A 24,725-nucleotide genomic window follows, 5' to 3' on the forward strand; every position below is an offset into this window, starting at 1 on the left:
TGCTGGCAGGAACTTGGAAGCCCTGAAATGGAACATGGTGTACTGTCATTATTTGATGGCGTAAGGCCTGAGCACTATGGCAGTTGAAGGAACAAGTAATGGGGCTAGGGATGTGGATATGCCACTCCTTCATGTCCTGCCAGGCTTTGAATTGCTCTGCTAATTTGTAGCGCACACATCAGATAAACGTCTGGCGTTCTGCATGATGGTGCAAGGAGAATATTGGCATTTATCTCATCTTGAGGACATTGGAGTACAGTGTGTGCTAGTGGCAGATAAAGGTGTGTTTCCTCATGCATCTGCCTTGAGTATTATAGAGTACAGTCATACCTCGGGTTGAAGTAGCTTCAGGTTAAGCATTTTCAGGTTGCGCTCCGCGGCGACCCGGAAGTAACCGAGTGCGTTACTTCCGGGTTTCGCCGCTCGCACATATGCTCAAAATGACATCACACATATGCGCGGAAGTGGCAAAACGCGACCCGCGCAGTCGCGTGTTACGTTCTACTCAGGATGCGAACGGAGCCCCCCAGAACGGATTCCGTTCACATCCAGAGGTACCACTGTACATGTACTGTACCTGCTCATATGCAACACGTTAGTTAAAAGGCCTGCATAATTCACTGCAGTATATCATGAGTGACCTCCATGTGGCCCGCACGTCACACAGAGCCTAATACCACTTCCTGGAAGGTTAGGAAAATGAACAAAGTAGAATTTACACTTTTCACAACCCTTAAGAATTTTAAGCATTCGCTTTAGATGCCTTTCACCCAATAACTTTATGTTGGCTCCTTGGAACTGGAGGCATAGAGTATTCTCTAGGGGATGGAACAGCTGGGCATGTTTCAACACAACAGCTTGCCAGGTCTCAGCTGGCAGACAAACCCAACTGACTATTCAGAAGCTACATATGTTGGGAGGCTGAATTTTTGTAAGCTCAAACGTCTCCTAAACTGGGCTGAACTGCACCTTGCCTTTGGGTGAGGCGATAAAGAGCGGCTTCTAGAACAGGGTTCCCCAAAATTTGGACTACAGTTCCCATCATCCCTGACCACTAGCTAGGGATGATGGGAGTTGTAGTCCAAAAACAGCTGGAGACCCAAGTTTGGGAAACCCTGTTCTAGACTATTCAGCACACCAAGGCTGACATCTAGGTCAGTTTCACTATACTTGGCATGGTCACCTGAAAGCACCCTGAAGCCTTTGCCAACCTGGCACTCTCCAAATGTTTTGGACTACAACTCCCATCAGCCCCAGTCAGTTGTAGTCCACACTAAACGATCAAGTTCTTACAAATGTGGGGTGGGTATTATATGGAACCTGCAATAGTGCAAGTTCTGCAAATCTTAAGAGATTGGCATGTGTAGGGTAAGGCAAACTTGTAGGTCAACTGGTCCCAAATTGTTACGGCCTTATATAGTGATTTTTTTGCCAACAAAGGTCCGTATAGTAAAAGCTATGGTTTTCCCAGTAGTGATGTATGGAAGTGAGAGCAGGACCATAAAGAAGGCTGATCGCCGAATAATTAATGCTTTTCAATTATGGTGCTGGAGGAGAATCTTGAGAGTCCCATGGACTGCAAGAAGATCAAACCTATCCATTCTTAAGGAAATCAGCCCTGAGTGCTCACTGGAAGGACAGATCCTGAAGCTGAGGCTCCAATACTTTGGCCACCTCATGAGAAGAGAAGAATCCCTGGAAAAGACCCTGATGTTGGGAAAGATGGAGGGCACAAGGAGAAGGGGACGACAGAGGACGAGGTGGTTGGACAGTGTTCTCGAAGCTACCAGCATGAGTTTGACCAAGCTGCGGGAGGCAGTGGAAGACAGGAGTGCCTGGTGTGCTCTGGTCCATGGGGTCACGAAGAGTCGGACACGACTAAACAACAACAACATACTGATAGTAACACCTTGAACTTGGCCCAGGAACAAATTCGCAACCAGTGCAAACTCTGACCACATGTGTTATATGCTGACTCCCTCCTATCAGCAATTGTGCTGCAACATTCTGCAATAACTGCAGCTTCTGCATCAAGCACAAGGGATGCCCCATGCAGAGTGAACTGCAGTAATCCAGCCTTAAAGCAACCAATGCATGTGCTACTGTTGAACCAGTCACAGTTGGTCAAAGGCACTTCTAGCCACTGAGGCTACCTGAGCCTCCAGTGACAGAAGCAACCCCCCTCCCAAACTGCAAACTTGTTCCTTCAGGGGGAGTGCAACCCTATCCAGGGTAGGCAAAGGACCAATTTCTCAGACACAGCAGCTACTCACCCACAGTGCCTCCTTCTTGCCAGGACTGAAGCTCAGCTTGTTTTCCTCCTCCATTTCCCCCCTGCGTCCAGGCAATGGCCCAGCGATTGTACAACCTCTCCCGATTCAGATGTTATGGAGATATCAAGCTGAGTGTCATCAGTATACCGACAACACCTTGCCCTGAAACTCCTAATGACGGTTTCATGTAGATATTAAATAGTACTAAAGATAAAGCACTACTCTCTGGACTCGGTCCTGAAGGTAGGATTGGAACCACCATAATACAAGGCCCTCAGTTCCCCACAGCTGGTCCAGGAGGATGCCATGGTCAATGGTACCAAACGCTGCCAAGAGGTCAAGAAGCAGGAGCAAGGTTGCACTCCTTCTGTCCTGCTCTCATCCATCAGGGTGACCAAGGGTGACTCAGTTCCATGGACAGGCCTGAACCCTGGAATGGATCTAAATAATCTGTGTCCTCTAAGAACACCTGTAGCTGCCCCACCATGGTCCTCTCCACCACCTTACCCAAACAGAGGGTATTGACAACGGGCCAATAGTCAAAGGGTCCAGAGCTGGTTTCTTTAGAAGTAGCCTCTTTCAATGTAGCAGGTACTACCCCTTCAAGCAGTGAAGTGTTAGCCAAACTCCGCACCCAACCATATGGTAACAACTTTTGCTGATTGTAAGGCATAAGCAAGCTTTTAGGCATAACACAGAACAACTAAGTCAAAACTTAAGGCCACATGGAATTGCCTTCAATCCAACATAGGCTTCCCCAAGCTAGTGCCCTCCAGATGTTTTGGACTTCCATCACCCCTGACCATTGGTCATGCCGGCTGGGGCTGGTGGGAGTTGGGGTGCAAAACATGTCAGGAAGACTGATCCAGTGAGCCATTTTGAGTTTTGCTTAAATTGCAGGTTTCTGCAACAATTCTCAGTTACCTTACTGCTAAGATAATACAGTGGTAGCTTGGTTTAAGAACAGCTTAGTTTATGAACAACTTGGATTAAGAACGCTGCAAACTCGGAAGTAGGTGTTTCGGTTTGTGAACTTTGCCTTGGAAGCAGAACATGTTCCGCTTCCTGTTGAGTGTAAATTAAGTCCCCTGCTGCTTTGGGAAAGCACGCCTTGGTTTAAGAATGCTTTGGTTTAAGAACGGACTTCCGGAACAGATTAAGTTTGTAAACCAAGGTACCACTGTACTACTATCGTAAATGCCTCAATGTTTGCTCTTACAAAAAACCCACCAAGAGATCGCACAAAATTTCTCCATTCTATTCCTCCAATAAACCAGATAGTTTTAGATGAGTCAAGGCTGTATCATGACAACGGCGGGGCTACTCCACAATTCCAGTATAAATTTATTTCCGAGACAAGCTGTCCACACTGCCTGTATGAGGCCAGATGTTCTCTGTAACACGACATTGGTTATGACACGAAGGGAAATTGACGTTTTCATTCCAAGTGGCCCGCTGAAACAATCTCTCCGGTTTTTGTTTGAAATCAACTGCATTTGCAAGGCAGCGTCATCACTAAGTAACACACGTGGCCGAGCAATAAGCTTTGCTCGCTAGAAGAATAGTTAGTACAGGACGACCTGCGATCTAATCAAACCATGCACACTGTTCTAAAATAAAAGTCCAGAAGCACTGTGTCCCCAGTTAATTAAGTTCCTCGGGCATGACATATCACCCTCCTAAGTCCCTGGGAAAATAATTTAAAAATAAAATAAAAAAATCGGAGGTGGTGGAGGAAGGGAAGTGGTGGTGGAAGACACATATCCATCAGATGAGGCCGCATTTTCTCTGCTCTCGCCACAAGTATGACACATACTTTTCAAAGCAGCATTCTTACAGCTTCTGCCTTCGCTCGCACCAAAAAGCAGGCCCACCCAGGAAAGTTTGCGCGCTTTCCAAGCCAGCGAAAACTTAAACCTTTGGGGCGAATCTGCAACCTTTCAAAACAGCCTCACGAGGCAACACTTGCTAAGCTGGGGGGTGGGGTGGGGCAAAAGAAAAAAAAAGTTTTAAAAACGGACAGCATTTCAAACTCCCACCCCAAAATGAAAAATGCAAACACACACACACAAAATCCCATTTGCTAGGAAACTCCCAAGAAGTAGGAGTTCCTCTTGCAAACTCCTACCCTTCCCCTCTTGATTCCTGGCCATTTTGAAGAAAGGAAGGGGAGAAAAAGAGAGGGAATGTTGTTGCTGTTGCTGTCGCTGCTGTTACTGTCGCCTGACCCCCCTCGCAGCAGGACTTGTGTCGCGGTGGCACAGCGACAATGAGGCGCGCGCTCCTGGGCGCGCAAGGCGAGGCGAGGCAGCCGGGTCTCCTTCCCTGCGCGCGCCTACCCAGCGCAGGAAACGCCAATGGTCTCTCTCCCTCCTCACCCCACACTTCGCCCCCCGGACTTACTTGGCAAGCCGAGCCCCACTTCTCCGTGCAGGGTGCTTTCGGTGGGGGGGGGGGAGGGAAGGAAGCTACCAGCCCGAGCTTGGCGTCGGCGTCGGCGCTTGGAGAGGACCCCAACTCGCTCCAAGGAAACCCGAAAGGGAGGCGAGCCCTCCAGGTACTCGCGGCCACATTAGCCTGACAACATGTTGGTATTAGTCATTCATAGAGGGAGGGGAGGAAGGCGGAGAGGGAGGGAGTGGGGTGGGGGTGGTGGAGACACTTCCGCGGTGCACTCTGGGAGCTGTAGTTCGGCCTCGCTTCCTGCCCCCGGCCCCGCGGAGGCCAAGGGCGGAGGGAGGGAGAGGCGACTACATCTCCCAAAGTGCGCAGCGGGAAGCGCACGTGCCTTGCCTGTCTTGGAGTGAATGGGGCGGGGTGCTTTTTTAGATAGATAGATAGATAGATAGATAGATAGATAGATAGATAGATAGATAGATAGATAGATGTGCCTCCGTTTCCCCTGTCGAACAAATAAATAAGTTGCAGGAACCAAGAGGGCAAAACCTTTTTAGAAAGAATGGGGAAAGAATGGCCACTGTAAGGAGATGAAAACGTTGGCAGGATTTTAATCTCACTTGCGACGTAACAAACACTATGGATAATATGCCAAATATAGATTATGGGATAATGCGCAGTTGTAAATGTTGACACTAGGACCCGTGGAGGGGATGGTGGGGAGGAGTGTCGAGATACAGAGGCGCCTCTATACGTACGGATATGCATTTGGATTATTATAAATTTATATCTGTAAAATCAAATAAAAATGATTTCAAAAAATGAATGAATAAATAAATTTATATTTGTGAAATCAAATAAAAATGATTTCAAATAAATAAATAAATAAAAATAAGTAGAGGAGTAAGGGTAAGGATGATTATAAACTCCGCCGGGAGCTTCCACAACCGTTTGTGCAAAGTTGCCCTAGAGCTTTCCGAATCGCAACAAAAACGAGGGGTGCTGGAAAGTTGTCACGTGGCTTGGGTTAAATTAATGGGACTTAGTTTTGCTTGGGAAGTAAAATGTGTGTAAGACTGCATAGAAATCATTAAAAAATGATTGCCAAGTACTGTACTTGCAGTTATTATTGTTATTGTTATTTAGCATTTTCTGACATTTTCAGAAGGTAAAATTAAAATCCATTGGTTTTCCGAAAGCAGTTTATGTGCTTCTCGATCAAACGTAAACTTACAAAGCTAAAAGTTGTCCAGTCACTAATAGCAGTAAGAATAATTCCACTATTTGTAACCCCATCCATCTAAATGGGTTGCCCCCTCTGGGCAGCTTCCAACATATACAAAAATATAATAAAACTTTAAAAACTTTAAATTTTAAACATTAAAAATAATAGCAGGTTTGAATTCCTCACACCCAAAAACATATTTTTAACATCCCTCGCTGAAGAAATCTGCAAAAATTGTACGCTCCCCCAATGCCCCACAAACCTGTTCCAGTCTGATCCTTTGCGTCCTGTAATTCCAGCAGAGCTTGCTCCTGAGTAAGCACAGGTTGGATTGAGGCTTTCAATCAGCAGGCGGCAAGAGAGGGAAAGTTGCAAGGCGAGGGGTGTTTGTGTTTTAAGGCTTCAGCCTTTAAATAGGTATGGTTTTTATGGCTACCTGTCAGAATGGCAGCAACATTGGTCCACGATGGACCTCAGGAGGGAAGTCATTCCATAGGCGTAGGGCCACCACAGAGAAGACCCTTCTCACACTCCACCCCGGACCTCACTTGGTGTTGAGTCTATAAGCAGGGTGTCCTTTGCTGATCTCAATACTTGCTCAGGTTGATACAGTACAAGGAGATTCTTTCAAATATTTGGACCCTAAATCATTTGGAGCTTTCTGTGTCACCTGAAACACCTTGAATAGGACTTGAAAGGCAAGTGGCAACTAGGACAATTCCTTCAAAACTGATGTTACAGGAGATCAGCCTGCAGTTCTTCTTAACACCTTGGCTGTTGTACCAGTTGTCATTTCCAAACTCTTTTCAGGGGTAGCCCCATGTAGAGTACATTACTATAGTCCAATCTGGAAGTTACCAAAATGTGGGTGCAGTATCCAGGAACAGCTGGAGTTGATGAGCTACAACTACTGACCACTGAGCCTTCATCGGCAACGTTGGTAAAAGGTAAAGGACCCCTGGATGGTGAAGTCCAGTCAAAGGCAACTATGGGGTGTGGCGCTCATCTCTACTTTCAGGCTGTTTGTCCCCAGACAGCTTTCCAGGTCATGTGGCCAGTAGGACTAAACTGCTTCTGGCACAACGGAACACTGCGATGGAAACCAGGGTGCACGGAAACACCGTTTACCTTCCCACCGCAGTGGTACCTATTTATCTACTTGCACTGGCATGCTTCCGAACTGCTAGGTTGGCAGGAGCTGGGACAGAGCAACAGGAGCTCACTCTGTTGTGGGGATTCGAACCGCTGACCTTCTGATCGGCAAGCCCAAGAGGCTCAGTGGTTTAGACCACCCACATCCCACTGACCCTCCTTTGACAACATTGACACCAGCAGCACCCCCAAGCAACAAACCTGCTCTTATTAAGATTGCCACACCATGGAGAACAGGATGTCCTACCAATTTCCTGATTTGAAATCTCACTGTCCACAGAACCTCCATTTATCTGGATTCGGCTTCAGTTCATTGGTCTACATCCATTGGTTCAGAGCCTGTACTGCCTCTCCTAACTCATCCAGGAGAACTCTGTCCTCTAAGCTGTCTAGGGCATGATTTACTCCCAAGAAGACCCATTTATCCTAAATAGCAGCCAATAAGGCAGACATGTACATACTTTTTTTTAAAAAAAAGAATGTGATGAAATTCTGCAGGAAACTCTTAGAAATATGAACTGATCAATACTTTTTTTGGGGGGGGATTTTCAATCATATTGACTTTTTAAATCACTTTTTAAAATGTAAAAATTTGTAACTTTTAATTTTAAGGTAAGTCCCTCATATTTCATAGAGTTTGGATTTGATATCCCGCTTTATCACTACCCGAAGGAGTCTCAAAGCGGCTAACATTCTCCTTTCCCTTCCTCTCTCACAACAAACACTTTGTGAGGTGAGTGGGGCTGAGAGACTTCAGAGAAGTGTGACTGGCCCAAGGTCACCCAGCGAACCCGGTCCCCCAGATTACGAGACTACCACTCTTAACCACTACACCACACTGCCATATCATATTAAAGCCCATGAAGTTCTGAAGAGATTGGTATTTTTACTTTTGAAATATCACAATTCTGGGCTGAGCCTTTAAGGCTTCTGTGTAGTCCAGCAAGGCCAAAATTGTCCGTTTTTTTGAAATTCCAGTTGGCCGTTAATGCAGGACATACTCATTTTAATGCTATCTTCTGGATAGCATCACAGTCAGTTGGAGACTGGGGAGCTTTTGGAGTATACAAAACTTTGCATGCTGTATTCTGCCTTGTTATATTTTTATGAAAGTGCGGGTTATAAATAATTTGAAAAATAAATAAGGGGGAAGAGATTTTTCCCAGGGTTCTGCTAGTAGCCACACGGAGAGGCATAGCTGCCCAAAATGCAATTAAAGAGTCTCTAATTGTTTAGTGGATTAATTTCAGCTTTTCCATAGATGAAACAGCACATCTGTTTTCTCCTTTCCAAGTGTGACGCAGACCGTTTTAACGTCCTTATGATTTTACATTTAAAACTTTAACAACCTGAAATTTGGCATCCAGTAGCAGGAAAACCCGTCACAGGAGAGACACAAAACCCAAACAGAAACTATATTTACTTATTTCCATTTCATAGACAGGCACGCTGAAAGTACAGGCTGGCTTTGAGAGGCAAATGGTTTATCTTAAATGAGTCACTAGAGGGAGCTTACATCTCCTTTTTAGTGATATGCAGACATAGCATACCTGAATACATTTAATCCTGTGGGCTAACAGCCTAAAATGCTTCCATATATCATTATTATCTTCACCAAGGCCTCCAGAGAACAATATGATCCTTAGCAATGTACGCGGCAGGTAGATAATACAACATTGTGCCCAGCCTTCCCCATTCTGCAAGCCTAAAAAAATAATGGTTTGTCTGACATCAGATCCCCCCCCCCCCAAGTATGGAATCATGGATTTATTAATGTGTGTTTTGAGGAAAGCAACACCTACTTCAGTTCTAAGCATTGTGTCTGGTATACTACATAGGACTCCCAAGTCGGAGAATTTGTTTTGGATTAGATCCAGTTCATCTCTACTAGAGCTACGGTACCCCAGATTGATGCACCACACATTTCTGTAATAACAGAGTGCCATTTGCATGCTAATTGGAACATTATAATATTTCCCAGGGGGAATCCAACAAGTATTGGATCCAGTGGCCCTTTCCCCCAACAGGATTTAAATGCACAATAATCTGCATTTTTCCCCCATCGCACCGCTGGTAGTACTAAAAAAAAAGAAGAAGAAATGAAATACCTGGACTTTTTTCAAAGCTCTCTGGAAAAAACTCAGCAATCAGTATTTGAGATCAGCAGTTTGTACTATTCATAGTCAAGGCAAGAAATGTGTGTGGCTTAATGATTTACAGGTAATCGTTGCTTTAACCCCCCAATTAAAATGTATTTCGCACTCCCCGGTTCCAAGCTGTGGCGTTCCATAGGTAGCATTACAAGGTCTGATGTAGTTTGCATGAGCACCGGAGACTTGTTTTATTATCAGAAAAATGCAGACAGAACATAGGGATGGCAAATAGCACAGAGCAGCCTACATTAGGGAAAAAGCACTGAGCTAGCCTATGGACTTTGTACTGAAATGAAGATGGAAGAGCCTTCTCCTTTCTGGGAAAAGCCATGCCATGATGGCAGTGTTGCCATGTGAAGACTTCAGTACGTAACATTTATGGCCAGGTATAATAGATGGATAATAGATGAGCGCCGCAACCCCAGAGTCGGCAACGACTGGTCCTAATGGTCAGGGGTCCCTTTACCTTTACTATAATAGATGGATCTATTATTTTACAGATATTTCACCTTTCGTCCATCATGGAACCCAAGGAAACATGCAGGTGGTCTGCTGGTGACTGTGCTTGAAGGTACTGACATGCCCTCCAACATTTCTCCAATGAAAATAAGGACAACCTATTCAATAATAATGGACGCGGGTGGCGCTGTGGGTTAAACCACAGAGCCTAGGGCTTGCCAATCAGAAGGTTGGCGGTTTGAATCCCCGCAGCAGGGTGAGCTCAAATTGCTCGATCCCTGCTCCTGCCAACCTAGCAGTTTGAAAGCACAAAGTGCAAGTAGATAAATAGGTACTGCTCTGGCGGGAAGGTAAACGGTGTTTCCGTGTGCTGCTCTGGTTCACCAGAAGCGGCTTAGTCATGCTAGCCACATGACCCGGAAACTGTACGCCGGCTCCCTCGGCCAATAAAGCGAGATGAGTGCTGCAACCCCAGAGTCATCCGCGACAGGACCTAATGGTCAGGGGTCCCTTTACCTTTCATTCAATAATAATAATAATCTCCTTGGTTCAGGGGCCATATAACTCCATACCCTCCTATATTTCTCTGATGAAAATAGGAACCTCCTAAGGAAAAGCAGGGGCGTGGGTGGCGTTATGGGTTAAACAACAGAGCCTAGGACTTGCAGATCACAAGGTTGGCAGTTTGAATCCCCGCAGCAGGGTGAGCTCCCGTTGCTCGGTCCCTGCTCCTGCCAACCTAGCAGTTCGAAAGCACGTCAAAGTGTAAGTAGATAAATAGGTATCACTCCAGCGGGAAGGTAAACAGCGTTTCTGTGTGCTGCTCTGGTTCACCAGAAGCAGCTTAATCATGCTGGCCACATGACCCGGAAGCTGTACGCCGGCTCCCTCGGCCAATAAAGCGAGATGAGCGCCACAACCCCAGAATCGGCCACCACTGGACCTAATGGTCAGTGGTCCCTTTACCCTTTTAAGGAAAAGCAGGACATTCCAGGATCAAATCAGAAACCGGGACAGCTTCTGTAAGTCCGGGACTGTCCCTGTAAAATAGGGACACTTGGAAGAAGAGTAGAAGAAGAAGAGTTTGGATTTGATATCCCGCTTTATCACTACCCAAAGGAGTCTCAAAGCGGCTAACATTCTCCTTTCCCTTCCTCCCCCACAACAAACACTCTGTGAGGTGAGTGGGGCTGAGATACTTCAAAGAAGTGTGACTGGCCCAAGGTCACCCAGCAGCTGCATGTGGAGGAGCGGAGACGCGAACCCGGTTCACCAGATTACGAGTCCACTGCTCTTAACCACTACACCACACTTGGAGGGTCTGCACTGACCAGATCCAGACCTGCTGAGGTTCAACAAGGTGGTGGTCTCATACGGTCTTTCTTTGTTGGGCCTTATGTTCCAATTAGCATGCTGCTTCCCCCCCCCCTTTCCTTTTTTTGCAGCCTCTCTGAAGAAACAAATAAAAGCAAATCATGTTTTTTCCTTGAGCTCCAGGGCAACTGCATAATCATGAGTATATTTTTTTGGAGGGAAACTCAACAGATATTGGATAACAGGTGTGGAATGAAATAAAAGATTCCTTTTTTTGTGAGGGTTCTTAAAATTACTCTCTGGTGCCCATCTCTGTACAGTGGTGCCCCGCAAGACGAATGCCTCGCAAGACGGAAAACTCGCTAGACGAAAGAGTTTTCCGTTTTGGAGGTGCTTCGCAAAACGAATCTCCTATGGGCTTGCTTCGCAAGACGACAATGTCTTGCAAGTTCCTGCGGGTTTCCCCCCCTTTTTCTAAGCCGCTAAGCCGCTTATCAGCTGATCCGATCAGCAGATAAGCCGCTAAAAGCAGCTAAAAGCCCTAATAACGCTAATAGCGCTAAGCCGCTTATCAGCTGATCCGATCAGCAGATAAGCCGCTAAAAGCTGCTAATCGCGCTAAGCCGCTTATCAGCTGATCCGATCAGCAGATAAACCTCTAAAAGCCTCTAATAGCGCTAATCCGCTAATCCTTCAATGGGCTTGCTTCGCAAGACGGAAAAAAAACGCTGGACGAAGAGAATCACAGAACGGATTCTTTTCGTCTTGCGAGGCACCACTGTATGTCGATACATACATGGTGACCAGGAAACATTTGCTGTTTGGGTGAATGCAATCTGGGACGCCGATATCTTGCATCCAGGACTAATCTTGCCCTGCCAGCTGCAAAACCCTTTCATTTTATAGCTTGCAACTCCCAAGAAAAGAGCAAGTGATAGATCTGTTATACAGCCCTATACTCGCCACGCCATAAATCTATCAAAGGGAAAGCTAAACAGTCTATTTATTTCACCCTCCTGGAAAGCCGTACTACTTGCTATGCGTGAATGGTGGCAGAGCAGCGAAGAAAGGTGGGTGCTTAGATCAGGGATCCTTGTTATCTCAGTGCAGTAACCTGATTTTTCTGACGTACCTATCCCCCCCTTAGATTAATGTGTGAAATAGTGTAGACTCTGGGAATGGCTGGTTGCAAGACTCTCATTCATCTCCATAATACAGCACAGGAGTCACCAGATGTTCTGTATCCGTAAGTATACGGTAGCTCCATGGAATTTACATTACGGAGCAAAACAGCTGTACAATAGTCTTCCTTCTTCTTTATTTACAATTCACTCTGACAGTCTTTACCTACGTCTGAAAGTTATCAGCACAGTCTATGGCAAGATGCAACATTCCCCCTTTCAGGAATGGGGAAATCTGTTAACATGAGTGTTTCACCACCGGTTGGGATGCACCGGGAAATCTTGCGATCTTCAGCTTTGGCTAAAAAGGAGGTATGTAACATTTATATGTTATCTCTTGAGAGGGGAAGGATCAAAGCTGAAGAGCTACCTGCCCACTTTGCAGGAAAACGAGCTCCCCGTTGCTGAGGCTGATTTTCCTCTGTGGCAGCTGAATGAAAAGCAATCTCTGAGCTACAAAAGCTTGCGTGAATTGGGGAACCAGAGCCCATGACGGACAAATTAGCAGCTGACATACCAAGGCGGAGCGTGCAACTGGAGAGGCAAGGACAGGAGTGTCTGGAGTGATTGAGAGACAGTTCTGGCAGGAGGCAGTCCTTCTCTCTTCTGGGGTGTCAAAAGCTGCTTTTACTACAACCAGGACAGCAATTTGACCGGAGAGCCTGTCCAACTGGTTTGTGCTGTGCAATCTTCTTTGCATTCTGCAGAATAGGGAGAAAGAGACTGGTATCCTGAGTTCTGACCAGGTGAAGGAGGCAGAGATTTCCGAACATTCCTCTCTGTGAGAGCTGCTCTAGGATCCCTGCAACAACCTCCGCTGGTTGTGAAGCTGCTGAACCCCAAAACAACACCATCCCAGTTCCATCGTCTGGCAAGAGCATGCATTCAGCATTTCATTCTTGGGGTCCCGAGTGAAGGTGTTCACCATTGCCCAGCTTGCAAGGTGGAGGAGGTTAACCAAAACTTCAAGGAAATATCATCTAAAGGTGGCATCACAGAGCATCAGCCAGCTTCAAGGAGCATCAGTCGGTGCCACTTCCTTCCTCCATACCGGTTATAAGCACCTAGGAGATTTTACCAACCGTCGCCAGAAAGGTACCATGGCTGTGCTCAAGCTTTTCCTCATGGCTTTCAGCTTTGTCTTCTGGGCAGCGGGGCTCACCATGGTTACCCTTGGCATTTGGGCCAAGATTTCCCTGGGCACCTACTTGGTGCTATCCACCAACCAATACCCAAACACCTCCTTCATTTTGTTGGCGACCGGCGCAGCTGTCATCGTGTGGGGCTTCCTGGGCTGCTTCAGCGCCGCCACCGAACACCGATGCCTGCTGCGCACTTATGGGAGCTTTCAGTTGGCGGTGCTGGCTGCCGGCTTAGCGGCTGGCCTCTCCAGCTTGTTCTACCGCAAGGCTATCGCCGAAGGCTTCCAGAACGGCCTCCGCGAAGCCATAGGCTCCTACGCAGAGGACGAGGAGAAGGCCGAGGCTCTGGATTCCGTCCAGCACACCTTGGACTGCTGCGGGGTGGAAAGTTACCGCGACTGGTTTTCCTCGCCGTGGTCTATGGAGCAACAGCCACCCAACGGCTCCGTGCCCGCGAGCTGCTGCAGGGCACGCAAAAGGTGCCTGCACAGCCCTCTCCCTTTCGGCGCCCGGGGAATTTACCGCGACGGGTGCTACAGCAAGGTCTACAATTTCGTCAGCGACAACATGTTCTACATTGCCACGGCGGCCCTTGGGCTGGCACTCATGCAGGTGGTGGGCATCATCCTGGCTTGCCTGCTGGCTGCTCGGGTCCCGCCCCACGCTCAGCCGCCCGGAAGCACCATCCCACACTGAATATGGCTCGTAGCTCACTCGGACGCAGCACTGAGACTGTGGAAGGTACTGTAGCCCCACCACAAACCCTCCAACCACACTCTCTGCATGCATTGCCGCGGCACCTCAATGATCTTCCCCCCCCCAAATTTATTTGATTAAATTTCCAGAAATCCCACATACAATTCCAATACAGTGGTATCTCTGGTTGCAAAGCGCCATATCTGCGCAGGTGCGCGGCGCGATTTAGCGCTTCTGCGCATGCGCGAGCGGTGAAACCCGGAAGTAACCCTTTCCAGTACTTCCGGGTCGCCGTGGGACGCAACCTGAAAAAATGTATCATGAAGCAAACGTCACATGAGGTATGACTACATTAAAAAACCCCAACTTCTATATTATTGACTTCCCATCCCATTGTCCATGATGTTTTCCTTGTCCCCCCTGCTTTGCTGCACCCTGTCTCCCCTTTTTACATCATAATCATAACACAAGAGTCTCTAATTCTTTCTCATCATCCTAATCCTGCTTGTGGATTCTTCATATTTTCATATTTCTTCAAATAATCCGAAAAGGGCTTCCATTCTTCAAAAAAGACAAGCATCATTAAATTCTCTTATTTTAGCTGTTAGCTTTGCTGGATCGACGTGGTCCATTACTTTGCTTATCCATTCTTCTTTAGTGGGAACTGCTTCATTTTCCTATCTCTGAGCATAAAGGAACCTAGCTGCTGTGATTGCATACATAAACAAATTAACCATCTTTCTGGCACGGCACCTCATTATCTTTGCATTTGGTTCCCCCTGTAACCCCCTCCTAATTCTCCTTCTACCTACCATCAGTGACACTGTGCCAGGGAACCTGGCTAAATCTCCCCATTTCATCTCTCTCTTTTTCTGCAAGATGGACCAATTCCTAATTTTGTTCCTGAAATATTTCTCCATCCACCCACACCGAACCCCTTCATTGCCTTCAGAGGACATGAATGGCAGCAACTGCTTTCATTCTGCCCAACTTTATTTTGTCCACTTTACAAACCTGCTCTCAGCTTTGGTGCTTCTTTATACAATGGTGGAAAGAAAAGCAAACTCTTAAATTTTCCTTGGCCCAAGACGTTTGCCATAAAGTTTCACTGTGTTTTGAGTCATGGAAGAAAAATGGGAGAGAATGGATCAAACATCGAGGGGAAGACAGAGATCTGAACAGTTACTGATGGGAAGAAAGCAGGAGAATGGCCTTTGTTGCTTTCCTTTGGGAGGGCCAAGGAAAACTGAAGGTCAGAAAGGAAGAGAACTCTTGGCAACGAAGGGCGGAGAGGGCAGAACTTTGAGCTCTCTGTTATTCAATCACGCAAGACCGGATGAGGTGAGATGCAATTCTTTTGCAATGTAAAATGGTGTTGATGTTTTCTGAAAGGGGCTTATCTTAGAAAAATAATAGTCAAGTCCAATTTTCAGAGGGTGAAAATAATCTCAAAGGGCCCTTTGTGTATTCCTAATATGATAGAAAAGTTAATTCCTGGCAAAATACATGCCAATCCCGATGGCCAATGGGCTGTGTTTCTCTCCAAACTGCAGCCAGGAAAACTTGCCTTGAATGCAAACCATTCTAAACCTTTGGAGCCGCTGTGTGTTGTGTTGTTTTTGTATATGATGCCCACTCCACACACACCTGTAGTGTTCTGCATCTTTGTGTTGTTCTAGTGAAAACCATAGAGTCATCATCAGAATGACGCACAGTTGCAGATATACCGATTTTTTAAAAACAATTTTTTCCATAGGTGTGCTTGATAATCATCCAATGGTAATCATCCACTTGCAACAAAACATTGTTTTAAGTTGAATTGTATTTCAGCCCAATGAGAAAAATGCTGTTGATTTTAATCTGGAAAAGATGAAGAGTGACTTTTTGTAAATCAAATCCATAAAACAAGAATTTTTAAAGTTGGCTGGCTGGGAGATGGGAATGCTACGTAGAAGATACTTCAGAATTTCTAACCATGAGAGATTTGGATGTCGCCCCCCGTTAATCTTATCATTTAATCTACTATTACGCAGCCACTTTTCCATCAGATGAGCTATCATATAAAATCTGCAGGCTGGAAGAAAGAAGTGGTGCTATTATCATATTTATAGTTTTGTTGGCTGAAATAGTGTACGAGAGTCAATAGCTGCATGCTCATCTTTCTATTTGATAAGCCTGGGGGACCAGAGAAGAGGTTTTCTATGGGATGCTTGGATAAACGGTTTAAGCGTCAAAGCCCTTTGGCAAGTCTTAGACGAGTGGAGTCCAAACTTTTTTCAAAGAGGGCCAGATTTGATGAAGTGAAGGGCCGTGAGGGCTGACCAAAGTTGTTAACCTTTTTTTAGGATTGAAGTTGTTGAGCTTCTTTTTTTAAGATTGAAGAATTTTACCCCAGGAAATAAACTGCCACAAGGGCCGGATTAAACAGGCGGCCGCCCGGATTAGGCCCCTGAAACAGACTTTGGACATCCCTGTCTTAGACTCTTCACATGTAAACTAAGACAAAACCCTTTCTGCCTGTTCAGCAAGCCAGTACTCTTGGGTTGAAAAGAGCAGGGGTCAGCAAACTTACCGCACCTCGGGCCGGTGTCTCCAGCGCCAATCACATGGCGGGCCGGAGAGTGGAGGAGCGCATGCCTATAAGCGTACGCACACGCTACTTCCGGCGCACTTCTGGGTCAGAGGAGCACCAGAAATAGTTTGTGCGCATGTGCACGGGCCTCCTACGACCCGGATGTGCACCGGAAATAATGCTTGCGCATGCGCAAATAACACTTGTGCATGTGCATAAGCTATTTACTGTGCTCCTCCGACCCGGAAGTGGGCAGCCGTGCAGCGTCAGTAAGAGTGGGAGGCGGCAGCGGGTGGTGGGGGTCATCGCGGGCCGGATAAATGAGTCCCTCGGGCCTTATCCAGCCCACGGGCCTTAGTTTGGGGACCATTGGACAAGAGGTTAATTGACTTGAGCTTGAAGGGGGAGCTTTAGGAAAGGGAAAAAAGATATCCAGTTGTGCAAAGGAGCCAAGCCACACAAGCCAATGGCATTGATAAAGGTTCAGGCAACATGCTTAAGTGCAGATTGTTAAGGGTGCTGGGAATTGTAGCTCAGCGAGGGGCAAACTATAGTTCTCAGGATTCTTTGGGGAAAGCTATGTACTTCAAATGTATGGTATGTATGCAGCCTAAGTCCCAGGGTCTTTTTGAGTAGGCACGTATGGGATTGTAGTGCGCAGAATACTGCAGTTTGTGCATTGTTGGAATGAAATGTGCTAAGGCCAATCAGGAATGGGGATCTGTAGCCTTTCAGTTCCCTGGGGCAATTTAAAAGTAGCAGGAAAATAATTCAGACTGTCTAATGCCAATTGCCAGCTTTGATAACTGACAACTGAGTAAGCTGTTCTTTGAATAAATTGATGCATCTACGGGAAATTTGAATAATGCCATTTGTCGGTTTTGATAACTGACGATTAAATAAATTGTCATTTCAATAAACTGATGCATCTACGGGAAATTTAAATAAATTGATGTATCTACTTCACCAGTTTCACTTTGAAACTGTACGATGAAACTCATAGCAATGGACCCTCACCTTGCCCTGAAGAAGAAATATTTTTGGAGACAGTTCTGACTGAACGATTAAACGCCCTTAAAAAAAAAAAAAGATAAATCCCTACATATAAATGATTATGTGTTGTGTCTGGCTAAGGCATACCCAATAGACTCACTGACATCAATAGGCTTAAAGTTAGTCATGGCTGACTTTATTTACTGGGTTTACTCTGAGTATGACATAGTCAGATACAACTCTATAATATGATACGTGAGATATGTCATCATTCCCAAATAATGCTTTGCTAAGGAACTTGTAGGGGAATCACATTGCTCTAGAAATAGACCAAAAAAGTCATATCAATTGCTTTCTCTCCATAAAATGCCCATTTTCTACCTAAATTATATCTCAGGTTATAACTTAAATGTTTTTCTGACAATGCAGTCCTATGCATGCTGTCTTTGGAGTAAGCCCAGAGTTTATGGGACTTATTTCCGGATAAGTGCACACAGGATTACAACCTGAGCAAGCCCTATACGCCAGTTGAACCTGAAAAATTATTGAATTATTAGCACTAATGCAGCAACTATTCCTTCTTCAAATTCCTATGGCTCTTACATACCATACATTATTTCAAAATGTGATTCACATGTGTAAGCACTTTGTAAATAATTTGTCCCTATTCTTTCTTGTGTGACATCTAATATTTTATCTATTAGTACGCCAGACAGGAGCAGACATTATCACAGTTTCCATAGACAAATTTAGGATTTAGAAGTCCACTTACTGTACTAGAATAAAAAGATCTGTCTTCCCGTCAGTTTTCTGTTCTCAGAGTGTTCCCTATTATGTCTTCTGAGCCCATCAAAGCCCAATAACACTTTTGCTGTCCTCCATGTTCCCTGTGATGAAGTACCCATTATAGTAATTTGTCTTATGGAAGCTCTCTAGGAGCGAATTTGACGTTATTGGCTGCCATCTCAAAGACTTCAAGTATACAAATTCTCCATAGCTGAATCTCAAAAGGTAAACTTGTTCGCGGGAGGGAGCCATTTGCAAAGATTGGTCTTTCCTTTTCCATAGCTGATTATGGGATCATTCCAGAGATGATCATGGGAAAGTCCTCAGCATCGCAGAACATGTAATCTGCAGAGAAAAAGTCACAGGGTGAATATCCTGGCTGAAAACATAACATCTGAATAAGACCTTGATATTTAGGGAAAAGGAGGAGGGGGCTTTTCATTGGTGCATATTTCGTTACTTAGAGGTACTGTTTTTCTTAAAATATTATAAAATTTTAGGATGTGGTCAATTGGAAATATTTTCTTGGAAAAGCTGATATTCTGTGCCTGACTCTAGTGTAATTTTCCAAACGGTGCAATATTCAGAGAGCAAAGAACCACCCTGTACTTCTGCTCATTAATCAGAGGGTCATTAGTTAACTAGACATCACTAGTTTGCGTTCATAGTTTTAGGGTAACTAGCTATTAGCTGACCATTTGTAAATTCCGATACAACGTGCAATGCCATTATGACCGTAATGTACGAATGTATTTAAGTGCACCTCTGTTGCATATGAGGAATATTACTATTTTTAAATCATAACGATTTAAATGACTGAGATATTAATGTTTTTACTTTTTAATTTACAAAGTATGATAAAGAGGGTGAGGAAAATGCAGCCCAGAGTACAACAGGAACACAGAAGCAGATCTATGTACAGTATTTTAATTTTAATTTATTTCGTGTCCTGTTTTATCCCGAGCACTCAAGACAGGCTGCAACATTTTAAAAACCCAAGTGTTCTCTGAAGGAACAGACTTCCTCAAACCAGTGCCCTCTAAAAATTGTCGGACTATGTACATCTCTCATTTACTCCAGGCCAGCATTGCCAACTATAGATTATACGGTAAAATACATAGTTATCCTGAAGAAGCTGAGTTATTTTTTGTGGTTTGGATCTATATTACATATGATTATGCAACAAAAGTTCAAATATAACTTCTGACTGTCAACATCACACATATATATATCTATATTTAAAATGTATGTAACATAGGCATGAGTCAAAGTGATGGTATATAGGACTTTGGAATGACTACTTTTCAAAGGAAAACTGCATTGACATTTCTATCTCTCTGTCTTTGGATATTTTGTCTTCAAACGCAGCAAATAATCAAATGCTGCATGTTCCACTGCCTATTTATAAATGACTAAATGAGCCACAAATATTTTGTTCTTCCCAGACATTGCATTGGTGAGCCTTGTATGTTCACCCACAACTTTATACAGAACTGTGCACTAATCACATGTTTCACTGTGGAGTACACACATAACTGTTGCTTGGGTGGTATCTATTGCAATATTTCTTATTGATAACTAGTAAATATCTACACATTTTGAAACTTTGTATGCTAAGTTTGTCACCACAGTCTTCCTGGTATATGAGCCAATAAAGCTTTGAAATCACAAATGTCATCTGTCCAGTTTACTTGACTTTGTATTGCTTGGCAAAAGTTACCGTGAACACCAATGTTCTAGGCTCCTAGAGCTTCCACAAAGAGGAAAATAGGATAATACATCCAGAGGAACCTCAAATGTCTGGAGCAGTTCTGGGAGACGGAGGCACACAGGAACGCCTTGCACAAATGGGACTACTTTGGGGCTTGGGCTGATTGGAAGGTTGGCGGTTCGAATCACCGCAACGGGGTGAGCTCCCGTTGCTCTGTCCCAGCTCCTGCCAACCTAGCAGTTTGAAAGCACGCCAGCACAAGTAGATAAATAGGTACCACTGCAGTGGGAAGGTAAACAGTGTTTCCGTGCGCTCTGGCACTCGTCACGGTCCTCCATGCGTCAGAAGTGGAAAACTTTCTGACCCGGAAAAGTATCTGTGGACCAACGCTGGCTCCCTCGGCCTGAAAGCGAGATGAGCGCAGCAACCCTAGAGTCGCCTTTGACTGGACTTAACCATCCAGGGGTCCTTTGCCTTGTACCTTTTTGTTGGAAACCAGGGACTCACGAGGCAAGGTGAAGTGACCGCTTCGGGTGGCAAGATCCACAGGGGCACAGATCTGGCCTCCAAAGAATGTACCAGTGTGAGAGCCAGTGTGGTGTAGTGGTTCGGAGTGGTGGACTCGTAATCTGGTGAACCCTGTTCGCTTCCCCGCTCCTCCACATGCAGCTGCTGGGTGACCTTGGGCTGCTCACACTTCTCTGAAGTCTCTCAGCCCCACTCACCTCACAGAGTGTTTGTTGTGGGGGAGGAAGGGAAAAGGAGATTGTGAGCCGCTTTGAGACACCTTAGGGTAGTGATAAAGCGGGATATCAAATCCAAACTCTTCTTCTTCTTCTTCCATCTGCTGCTGTTGCCACTGCGGCAAGTATACTGTGGCATACCCCTTGGAGGCCAGATCTGCCGCCTCCGCAGCAGCCCCCCACAAATGCCGCCTCTACAGTGGCGTCTTAGCGAATAAGAAGCTCTGCTGGCCTCCTGCTACCCCTAGGAAGTAAATGGCAAGGGCTGCCCTCTGGGGTCCCCTGGGGTTCAGACCAGGCTTGTTTCCCTCCCAAGACAACCTGAGATTCCCACTTCAAGGTCCATTTGATTCCCGCCCCTTTATTCCCAATGTAGATCTTTATTCCCCGCTTCTTTGTGATGTAGATCTTTATTTCCCCGCTTTTCCCCGGGTGGGGCGGGCGCCATTTTGTGGTTCGCCTCAGGCGCCAAAATGTCTTGGGCTGGCCCTGTTCGATACGAAACCACAGCTGTCAACTTTTCCCTTTTCTTGCGAGGAATCCTATTTGGAATAAGGGAATTTCCCTTTAAAAAAGGGAAACATTGACAGCTAAGTACAAAACCCCCAGTTTTTCTGTATGATTTTTTCCCTGGCTGCTGCCATCATCGTGAATACGAACAATTCCTTATACAACAACATTTCATTTCAGCAAAGAAAGGCAGGAACGCAAATAGGAGGAATACAACACAAATGCTTGCCAATTATTTTACTACATTCTGAAAACATTTTCATCCAAAGCATATGGTAAAATGTTCCTAACGCCTCAGAGCCTCTCTTCCACTTTGCAGCTGGTGTTACTATAAATATGTTTTTATGTTAATGGGGAGAAAGACCATCTACACAGGATTTTATTGCATTTCATCCGTGCCAGAACTGAACCTTGTTTTCTTTCCGACCTAGCAGAACAGCGGGAGAGCAGTCATAGGGTGAGAAGAGGAGAAATGTTGCCTTTGTCCTCAGCCACTTCTCTACAACAAGGAACATGGATGAGGGGTGGCTTTGACTGCAGACTGCCCCAAGTGCCACAGTTGGCATTTAGTGCAGCGTTGAGATGGGAGTGGCCCAGTGTCAAGTCCCAGGGAGTTCCAACTTCCCTGCCACTTGTTCTGGATCTTCCTGTTCTTCCCTCCCCCCCCAATAATATTTATTAAGTTTTGTACAAATACAACACATACTATAAAACCAATGAAACAAAAAGAAAAGAAAAAGAAAAAAGAATTAAAACAAATATGGCAAATAATAACCAAAAATATAACCACATACAGATAGACAATAAACATTGATTAATTAGTTAAACTTCCACCTTATAAACATATTGCTTGACTTCTTCTAATCTCTTCCATCTGAATTTCCTTGTAACTAAATGTAGCAGTTTTCCAATATCATTATTAAAAAAAAAATATTCCAACTATAATCAAATTTCTTAACTTTTCTTGACATTCTATGTCTCCTTTAATTATTTAAATCCTAATTTAATCCTAGGCCTATTTAGTACTTTCAAGTAACTACTACTCTTTAATATTACAATATTTATTCAAATAGTCTTTAAATTTCTTCCAATCTTCTTGGTGTTCCTCTTCTTTCTGGTCGCAGATTCTCCCAGTGAGATCAGCCAGCTCCATAAAGTCCATCATCTTCATCTGCCATTCTTCCACAGTTGGTAATTCTTGTGTTTACCATTTTTTAGCTATTAAAATTTGTGCAGCAGTTGTGGCATACAAAAATACCTTTACATCTTTCTTGGGCAGTTCAGGACCTAATAGTCATAGAATCATAGAATCATAGAGTTGGAAGAGACCACAAGGGCCATCGAGTCCAACCCCCTGCCAAGCAGGAAACACCATCAGAGCACTCCTGACATATGGTTGTCAAGCCTCTGCTTAAAGACCTCCAAAGAAGGAGACTCCACCACACTCCTTGGCAGCAAATTCCACTGCGAACAGCTCTTACTGTCAGGAAGTTCTTCCTAATGTTTAGGTGGAATCTTCTTTCTTGTAGTTTGGATCCATTGCTCCATGTCCGCTTCTCTGGAGCAGCAGAAAACAACCTTTCTCCTTCCTCTATGTGACATCCTTTTATATATTTGAACATGGCTATCATATCACCCCTTAACCTCCTCTTCTCCAGGCTAAACATGCCCAGCTCCCTTAGCCGTTCCTCATAAGGCATCGTTTCCAGGCCTTTGACCATTTTGGTTGCCCTCCTCTGGACACGTTCCAGTTTGTCAGTGTCCTTCTTGAACTGTGGTGCCCAGAACTGGACACAGTACTCCAGGTGAGGTCTGACCAGAGCAGAATACAGTGGCACTATTAGTCCATCTTCCTGTTCTTCCTGTACGTCATTCCTCTTCGCCTTTTGCTTCCTCATAGCATGTGACGGTCCCTTAGTGCCAGGGTGGATTTGATTTAAATCACATCGATTTAAATCACTAGTCAGTAAGACTTGATTTAAATTGCTAGTGAGTAAGAATTTATTTAAGTCATTTTTATTTTTTTTTACAGAAAGACTCATTCTTGCTGGTATACTCTTAATCTTTACAACCAGATGAAGGTTTCATTTTAGGAATAATAAATTTTTCAGAGTAGTATTTACAGTTATATCAAAAATTACTGATTTGGTTATACTATTAGAAATACACAGACAGATAATTATGAAATTATTGTGAGGTTTAATAAGTTAACTCTTTATATTTGGACAACTTTATTGGAAGGAGAAAAATAATCATTTCCTTAATAACAGTTTAAACAATTTATTTAACTAAAACAATAACATTATAGCATGTTTGTTAACTGATGTGGTTAAACGGTTAAAAAAAACCAAAAAAAACTTTAGCACACATGAAAAACTTAAAACAAATCCTTATTTCCTGATGAATAGCCTTTGGACTATAATGTCACTTAAATAGAAAACTATCTGTAGAAAGATTTTTCCTCCGAAAGCATTTTATTTAAAAAATCCATTTTTTTTAAAAAAAAAACTGATTTAAATAAAAAAAATCTGAGTTTTTGGATATATTTTTTTAATCATTGATTTTATCCACTCTGCTCAGTGCAGATGGTTCTTCGACTTGAAGATGAGAAGTGTTGCGCCAGTTAGGCACACCTCAGGACTTAAAATGTCATGCTTGGGTTTCCCACCCTCTTTGAATTTAAATCCGGTATACATTTCCAGCCACAGTCTCTTGTGATACTATTGCCTGCTAAGATTAAAGACCCTTTAGAGCAGGGGTCAGCAAACTTTTTCAGCCCTGGGCCAGTCCACCGTCCCTCAAACCATGTGGTAAAGGTAAAGGTAAAGGGACCCCTGACCATTAGGTCCAGTCATGACCGACTCTGGGGTTGCGGCGCTCATCTCGCTTTATTGGACAAGGGAGCCGGCGTACAGCTTCCGGGTCATGTGGCCAGCATGACTAAGCCACTTCTGGCAAACCAGAGCAGCACACGGAAACGCCGTTTACCTTCCTGCCGGAGCGGTACCTATTTATCTACTTGCACTTTGATGTGCTTTTAACTGCTAGGTGGGCAGGAGCTGGGACTGAGCAACGGGAGCGCACCCCATCACAGGGATTCGAACCGCCAACCTTCTGATCGGCAAGTCCTAGGCTCTGTGGTTTAACCCACAGCACCACGCACGTCCCATAAACCATGTGGTGGGCTGGAGTATATTTTGGAAAAAAAATATGAACGAATTCCTATGCCCCACAAATAACCCAGAGATGCATTTTAAATAAAAGGACACATTCTACTCATATAAAACACATGCTGATTCCCGGACTGTCTGCGGGCCGGACTGAGAAGGCGATTGGGCCGCATCCGGCCCCCGGGCCTTAGGTTGTCTACCCCTGCTTTAGAGTCTCTCCCCACTCGCTAATGGATATTCAGACAAAT

The 24,725-nt window shown here is 44.8% G+C and overlaps 1 protein-coding gene and 1 pseudogene across 3 annotated transcripts in view; one reads left to right on the plus strand and one right to left on the minus strand.

Annotated features, from left to right (window-relative positions):
• Positions 1-4,899, minus strand: part of TRABD (TraB domain containing) — a 33,005-nt gene extending 28,106 nt beyond the window's left edge. For both annotated transcript variants that reach the window (XM_081211800.1, XM_081211801.1), the window contains exon 1: positions 4,677-4,899. The gene's annotated coding sequence lies outside the window, so the exon portion shown is untranslated. The remainder of the gene's footprint in view (positions 1-4,676) is intronic.
• Positions 4,900-11,770: 6,871 nt separating this feature from the next.
• LOC308596844 (tetraspanin-7 pseudogene) lies at positions 11,771-15,764 on the plus strand (annotated as a pseudogene). Its single transcript has one exon. The product of its transcript is annotated as a tetraspanin-7 pseudogene (transcript).
• The last annotated feature ends 8,961 nt before the right edge of the window (positions 15,765-24,725 follow it).

Source organism: Podarcis bocagei, assembly GCF_964188305.1.
Source record: "Podarcis bocagei genome assembly, chromosome: 10".
In the NCBI taxonomy this organism is placed as follows: domain Eukaryota; kingdom Metazoa; phylum Chordata; class Lepidosauria; order Squamata; family Lacertidae; genus Podarcis; species Podarcis bocagei.